Below are 7,337 nucleotides of genomic sequence, written 5' to 3'. Positions count from 1 at the left end.
ACACACAGTGCCAGGGATGTGCGATACGCAGAGCTGTCCTCCCCCACGTGGTGGTTCCTGATGGGCCCACGCAAGGGGTGCTTTTTGCTTTCAGATTCCGTGGGGATAAAGACTTCCACTTGAAACTTTATCAGCTCACCGAAGTTAGGGTCACTGCTCCTACTGTAGGCCGAGCTACCCCTCTGACTCCTGGTGGTGGGAGCATCTCAGGAGGGGCACCCTGGCCCCAGAGCGGAAGGTGGTATACTCTAATTGGAAGCGGGTTGGGTTGTAGCCAGAAGTACCTTCCTTGTTCTTCAAAGGGCCTCAGGTTTCCCTTACTGACCAGACGGTTTTAGGATCTCAGTTGATGACCACGGGCCTTGGTAAGGACCTAGTTCTTGACTAAAAGAAATGCACAACGTGAGAGTTGTGAGTTAAGTTTTATTTGGGGCAAAATGAGGACTATAGCCCGGGAGACAGCATTTCAGAGAGCTCTGAGCAACTGCTCCAAAGGGGTAGCGGGGGAGGTCAGTATATACATGATTTTGGTGAACAGGGGTATGTACAGTCAAGCCCCCTTTTTTTTTTTTTTTTTTTTGCGGTACGCGGGCCTCTCACGGTTGTGGCCTCTCCCGTTGCGGAGCACAGGCTCCGGACGCGCAGGCTCAGCGGCCATGGCTCACGGGCCCAGCCGCTCCGCGGCATGTGGGATCTTCCCGGACCGGGGCACGAACCCGCGTCCCCTGCATCGGCAGGCGGACTCTCAACCACTGCGCCACCAGGGAAGCCCCAAGCCCATTTTTTTGCAGAGAGTTGCTGCAGGTCACGAGGAGCAGATGTCGCCATTAATGATTTTAGTGCTTTTCTAGATACAAGGAGATGCAAGAATTGGGCTCATAAAATCTTCTTGTGAAAAGATCTGGCTATCTGAAGGACTGTTGTGCCAGTCTTTCCCAGTGCCCAGAGGGCCTCTTTCCTGATTTCCACCCCGAACTCCTTTCAGGGGGTGTTGAAGTTCAGCAGCTGAAGCACCTCATGATTTAATCCTCGGAGAGGTAGATGGCAAGTGTCAGTTTGTAGATGGCATAGTGATGACTCGCACCTGCCTGATGCAGGGGCCCTGAGGTCACCTGTGTAACGTATGATACCCTTTCTGATCTGGCATTAATTGTTTTCTCAGGGATCCCTGTGCACTTCAGCCAGCAAGATTTAGAACACTGGGGTTTTACTAAAAAAAAATTTAAGTTAGGTAGGTTCTACTTCCATATCTCTTGGTATCTGAAGGTTTGCCCCTCTAGCCACAAGCAAATAATGAAGAAGCATCCGTCGGCCCCCTAGATGCTCCTAGAAACCATTTCGTTTTTCCCTGCCAGGTCATTTATTCATACATCTCCCAAAAATGTCCTAGATGAGATCTAGAAATGGACATAAGGTGAGAAGTAACAGCCTGCAGGTGGTGGTGGCAGTGAGAGGGGTTTCAAGCTCTTAGATTGGGAGCCCGAGAGTGGCATCTAAGTCAATAAAGGGAAAGGAAGTGAATTCACCAAACCAAAACTGATCAAAGGGGCCCATGACTCAAGTGACCAGATGCAGCAGGCTCTGATCTGGTTGCTAGAAGCTCTGGGTATAGTGACAAGTTCCACCCATTGGTCACAAGTCAGAGTCAAGGTAATCACTTCCTTCCTGGGGTGGAGTACAGCCCAGGCACAGCCATACTTTAAAAAGCCGAGCCAATATTTTAAATCAGACTGAGGGCTCTGCCATGAGGAACTGGTGTGGGTAAATTGATAGCTGTCTGGGCTCCACACACTGAGGGAGAGCAGACGATGCCTGGTTAAAATGGGAACGGAGGGACTTCCCTGGCCGTCCAGTGGTTAAGACTCTGCACTCCCAATGCAGGGGGCACGGGTTCAATCCCTGGTCAGGAAACTAAGATCCTGCATGCTGTGGGCGGGGCCACACACACACACACAAAAGTAGGCATGGGGTTTATCCCAGTGGGAAGTGGCTCTCGGGTTAATATGTGGAGGTCTTTGTCTGCCAAGTACGCAACACAGAACATCAGCGTCAAAGAGATATTAGTTCTTCCATGACTTGAAGTTGCCCCTTGGAGTTTAGAAATGAAACAGGCTATTTCCAGCTGTTCAGAGTCTCAACAGAGAAACATGATAGAAATTGATGGTCAGTCATGGACCCAACCTGGAAAGCATTGGATCCAGGTCATTTCTACACGACGGGATCATCAATAGACCACTCCGGAAGCCACATCCTTTAGCCTTCATTTCCAGTACACGAGGAAGGCCCGGGGAAGGGAGGCTGTGCTTGGAAGCAGAATCGAAACATTTAGTGATGTGACTGATCCACCAGTGCTTGCAGTTGGAGAATCACTCTCAAGTTATCGCATTAGCAAACACACTCCCCAAAGATTCATCTTACAGGGTAGGCTGTTCATTCACACGTATTTGCTGAGCACTGGGCGTTAATGTCTTATGCCTGGGAAAGACCAGTGAAAAACCTGCCCAGGTCCTCCCAAGGATCCACCAGTCTCTCAGGGGGAAACAGCCACGAGGAAACACAGTCTCTGCAGTCGAGGAAGAGCTACAGGTGGCTACATAACGCCACTGGTTATGTTGGTGTTTTCCCATGCTCTGTGTTTGATGCTTTGAGGGAATTAGAGATCATGTCCATGCCAGGGCAGTGCAATCAGAGGGGTGGTTGGCTCATGACTGCCACTGGCCAGAGATTCAGGTCTCCAGGAATTATGCCTCTGAGCATCTTTGCGGACACAGAAACTAAAGGATCCTAATTTTTGGCCCCCGGAAGCCAAAAAGATAATTTAGGACTGGAAGCCCAGGTGCCCTGTGGAATATAGTTATCTGATTGCAGGAGGGGAGGGTGTAGGGCCCCAGGGTCCAAGGTACCACACTGAGAGCACGCTGAGGGTTTTGAGACAAAGGTCAGAGTGAGTCAGGCGTATGAGCGATTGGGTTAAACATCAAAGACAATTTGAGATGAAAGGCCCTTGGACTCCCCTAGACACAGGTAGAACCACTTCACCTGCTGTGAGGGGAAGGCAGAGGCTCTCAGCCTGCACTGAATTCCACTCCAGCTTGAAAAACAGGTCGGCTTCTCCCGAGGGACCTGCACACTGAACGCTGTGAGCAACGAGGCCCTTGTGTCCACGACCCAGAGGTCCCTGAATGCTGTCTTTGTCACGATCCTTGCAGCGAGGCAGGGCTCAGGGGTCCGGGAGGAAAAGCTGAAACTCGAGAGGCTGTGGTTTTGTGCTTTAGGATTATTTTGGGATAATGATAGAGCCCATGAATCCCCAGGGATGCCAGATAGGCCCAGGCTGTGCTTGATCTCTAAAAGGGAGCCCAGTACAGCTCTGGGGAAAGGGCTCTAGGACTGGCATGGCTGCAGGATTTCTAGGCTGGCATTAGGAAGAGGTGGAGACAGGAGAAGAGGCGGGGACCCAGGGCTCAGCTAAGCCCAGGTGATGAGAGGAAATCCCACAAGATGATGGGAAGAGGAGGGGAGGCAGACAGGGCTGTCCTGTGAAGGAGGGAACGAGGAGTACTTACATGCTTACCCCGGATTCCCGATCAGGAGCCGAGAAAATACTCGAGAACACTGTTTGCTCCCCACTGATGACACTGGCGGTCATTTGCAGTTGTATTTATGTTGTGAAAATTAACAGAAGCCTCATTTAAAATGGAGTCAGGAGGCCAGAAGGGGGAACATTCACGCCCTACGACCCCACCTCAACTACAGACCCAAGAGGAAGAAGCTTACTACTTTCCTACCCATCAGGGCAAGGAAGAGTTTCTCCCTGCCCGCAACAGCCCAGCCAATGAGACACCGCCACAGCTCAGCCAATGAAAAGCCACTACACTTCCAAGTCCCAGTTTCCTCCAATGGACCCTTTGTTTACAACATCCTCTCCCCAAACGCCTTTCTCTCCTCTATAAAAGAAGTTCCTCTCCTTTGTCCTCTGGACTTGCCTGGGGTTCGCCGTAGTTTGCATGTCCTGAGTCGCAATTCTTTGCTATTCCTGAGTAAACCCATTTTGCTGGTAAAATAACTGGCCGTTTCATTGTTTTAGGTCAACAATGTTTTGAACAGGTAATGCAGGGAAGTTAAAAAGGAATCAAACGTTTTCCAAATGTACACACACACTAGCTGCTGTATCAACTTCTCTGTCGTACCACGTCTTCCGCTGCACAGACTGGAGTGAGGCAAGCTTTACCTCAGAGCTGACATGTGATCTTGGATGGGGGGGTGAGCCTCAAATGCTTGCTGGGGCCTGAACTTGGTAAGATTGTAGAAATAACTGTGTAAATTGCTGTTGGCTAATTTGACATGGATCGATGTTCAAAAGTACAAAAAGGTATAAACTGCAAAATCTTCCACCAGACACTGGCCCCAGGGGTAGTCACTGTGTCTGGCTTTTTGTTTATCCTTCTAGAACTTCTAGTCATATGCTTGTTTCAAACACACATGTCCCGAGGTCAGCACATCATACACCCTGTCCTGTGCTCTGCGTATTTACTCATCAGTGGGGGTGGGGGGTGGGGAATGGTTCGTATCGGCATGTGAAGAGCTTCTGCGTTCTCTGTACAGCTGCATATCCCCGCCGGGGGCGGGGGGGGGGGCAGGGGGAATAGGTTTTTTCCAGTCTTGAATGGATAACTTTGTACGCAGTGCTTTGTGAGGGCATAGATTTTGTTGGCTTAATTACTGCTGCCCCAAGTATCTTGGACAGTGTAAGAGCACAGCTGATACTTGTGCAGTATAAATTCTAAGAAATGGACTTGCTGGGGCAAAGGATATACAAATCTGTCATTTTAATAAGTATTATCAAACCGCCCTTCACAGAGGCTGCACACGATACACTCCCACTAGTAATGTTTGAGGGTCTTTATTTCCCTAAGCTCCCTTGACGCAGGGTGTGATCAAACTTTTGTATCTTTGATGCGTGAAAAATGGCTTAATTTGCGTTTTTCTTATTGGAGTGAAGTTGAACAACAGATTCTTTTAAAAAATTATTTAACTCAACTAGTATTTATCAATGCATTTCTGAATGCTGGACGGTGTTCTAACTGATAGGGTATAGCAGTGAATGAAATAAACCTGACCTTTCCTCATTCACAAAGCAACAGCACATTTTTAGTGATGACCCTGACCATTCGGGTAAAATTTATTTTATGTTAACCATTGCACTTGAGGTTTGCAGATCGTCACAATTATTTTACATTCCTAGAGCAATGGCTCTGACACTTCAGCATGCATCGGAATCCACAGGAAGTCTTGTTGAGACCTAGGTGTCTGGAACCCTTCCCGGGTTATTTTCTGTCTCATTTGGTCTGAGGTGTGGCCCGAAAATTTGCATGTCTAACAAAACCTGGGTGATGCTGAGGCTACTGCTGGTCTGGACACACTGAGAACACTGCCTAAAATCACCTTGTTCTGTGACGTAAACATCTCCCTACTCTTGTCTGATCAGTGTTATAAATTGTCAAATACAACCCGCATGGAATAGCTTACTAGAAAAGAACTATCAATTCTCATAAAGACCATTTTATGTTTGGAAATCTCACCAATGAGTGTTTGGCGGGGCTGGGTCACGAGGTGGCTGGGTGCGGAACCTGGGTCTAGTGCTGGCTCACTGGTGGGCAGGGGCAGGGTCCAGGAGATCCCGGGGCTTCACCCACTGATGGGTGAAGCCAGGTCCTGGGGCTAGTGCAGGCCCACTGGCGGACAGAGCCAGGCTCTGAGGTCTGGCTGCAGGGCCCAGGGGTCCCAGAGGTGGTGTCGGGCTGCTGATAGATGGGGCCAGTTCCTGACACAGCTGGCTGCGGGGTCTGGGGATGTCCCGAAGCTTGTGCCTGCTGCGGAGTGGGGCTGGGTCCTAGGTGGCTAGTTGAGGGGCCTAAGGTGTCTCAGAGCTGGGCTCGATCCTACCAAGGCCGGCTGTGGGGCCACAGTTGTCCTGGGGCCGCTGTCTGCCTACTGATGGGTGAGGCTGGTCCAGAGTCTAGAGCAGGCTCACTGGTGGGCGGGGCCTGGGCCCAGGGGATTCCGGAGCTGGTGCCCGCCCACTGGTGGGTGGAGCTGGGTCCCAGGCTCTCCAGCTGCAGGGCTTTGGGGTATAAGGTCCAGTGCTCGTGCACTGGTATGCGGGGCCAGGTCCTGGGCTTTCTGGTGGGCAGGGATGTGTCCAGGGGCGGCTGTGGGTTCGGGGTCATAAGGCAGCCTGTCTGCTGGTGGATGGAGCCGCGTCCCTGCCTAGATAGCTGCTTGGCCAGTATTGATTCCTACGGGCTGGTGGGCCCAGGTGGGGCTGGGTCCTGAGGCTAATAAGCTAGAGGAGGATTCCACAATGGCATCTACCAGCACCAGAGCCTACATGGTAGAATGAGCTCCCACAGTGACCGCAGCCAGCGGTCTGTGTCCCCCGGGTGAGCTGTAGGTGCCTCCCGCCTCTGCGGGAGGCTCTCCAAGCTCAGCCAGTGGGTCTGACCCAGGCTCCTTTCAAATTACAGCTTCTGCCCTGGATCCTGGAGCGTGCGAGGTTTTGTGTGAGCTCTTTAAGAGTGGAGCCTCTCTTTCCCACTGCCCTCTGGCTCTCCCAGAATAAGCCCTGCTGGCCTTTAAAGCCAAATGCTCTGGGGTTTTGTCTTCCCGGTATAGACCCTTGGACTGGGGAGCCCGATGTGGGGCTCCCTCGCTCCTTAGGGAGAACCTCTGCGGTTGTAATTGTCCTCCCGTTTGTGGGTTGCCCACCTGGGGATATGGGTCTTGGCTAACCCACAACCCCGCGTGACTACCCATCTCGTTGAAGTTCCTTCTTTATGTCTTAGTCGTGGAAGATGTTTTCTAGTGGCTCAGTCTTTTTCATCAATAGCTGCTCTGTAAATAGTTGTAATTTTGGAGTGCCTTTGGGAGGAGGTGAGTTCAGGGTCTTCCTGCTCTGCCATCTTCAGTGATTCCCCCATGAGAGTTAAATTTTTAATTGAAGTATAACGTACAGACAGTAAAATTCACCCCTTTTAATGTATATGTTAATGATTTTTGACAAACACAGTCATATAACCACTGCCACAATTGATACGTTCCATGACCCTTACAACTGTTCACTTCCAGTTCTTGGGTCCAATCCTCTGGGCTAGCACTGGCATACATTTTATTTTTACATACGCAATAAACCTGCAATTCAGTGCTACTGTTTTTGCTTGAAACAGACAATTACCTTTTAGAGTGATTTATATTTACCTTCAATGTATTCGTCTGTGTGTAGATCCAGGCGTCTGATACATTCCTTCTGACTGGAGAGCTTTCTTGAATATTTATTC

Source organism: Globicephala melas, chromosome 19 (assembly GCF_963455315.2).
Source record: "Globicephala melas chromosome 19, mGloMel1.2, whole genome shotgun sequence".
In the NCBI taxonomy this organism is placed as follows: Eukaryota; Metazoa; Chordata; class Mammalia; order Artiodactyla; family Delphinidae; genus Globicephala; species Globicephala melas.
The sequence above is the reverse complement of the archived record's forward strand: the minus strand, read 5'-3'. Positions refer to the sequence as shown.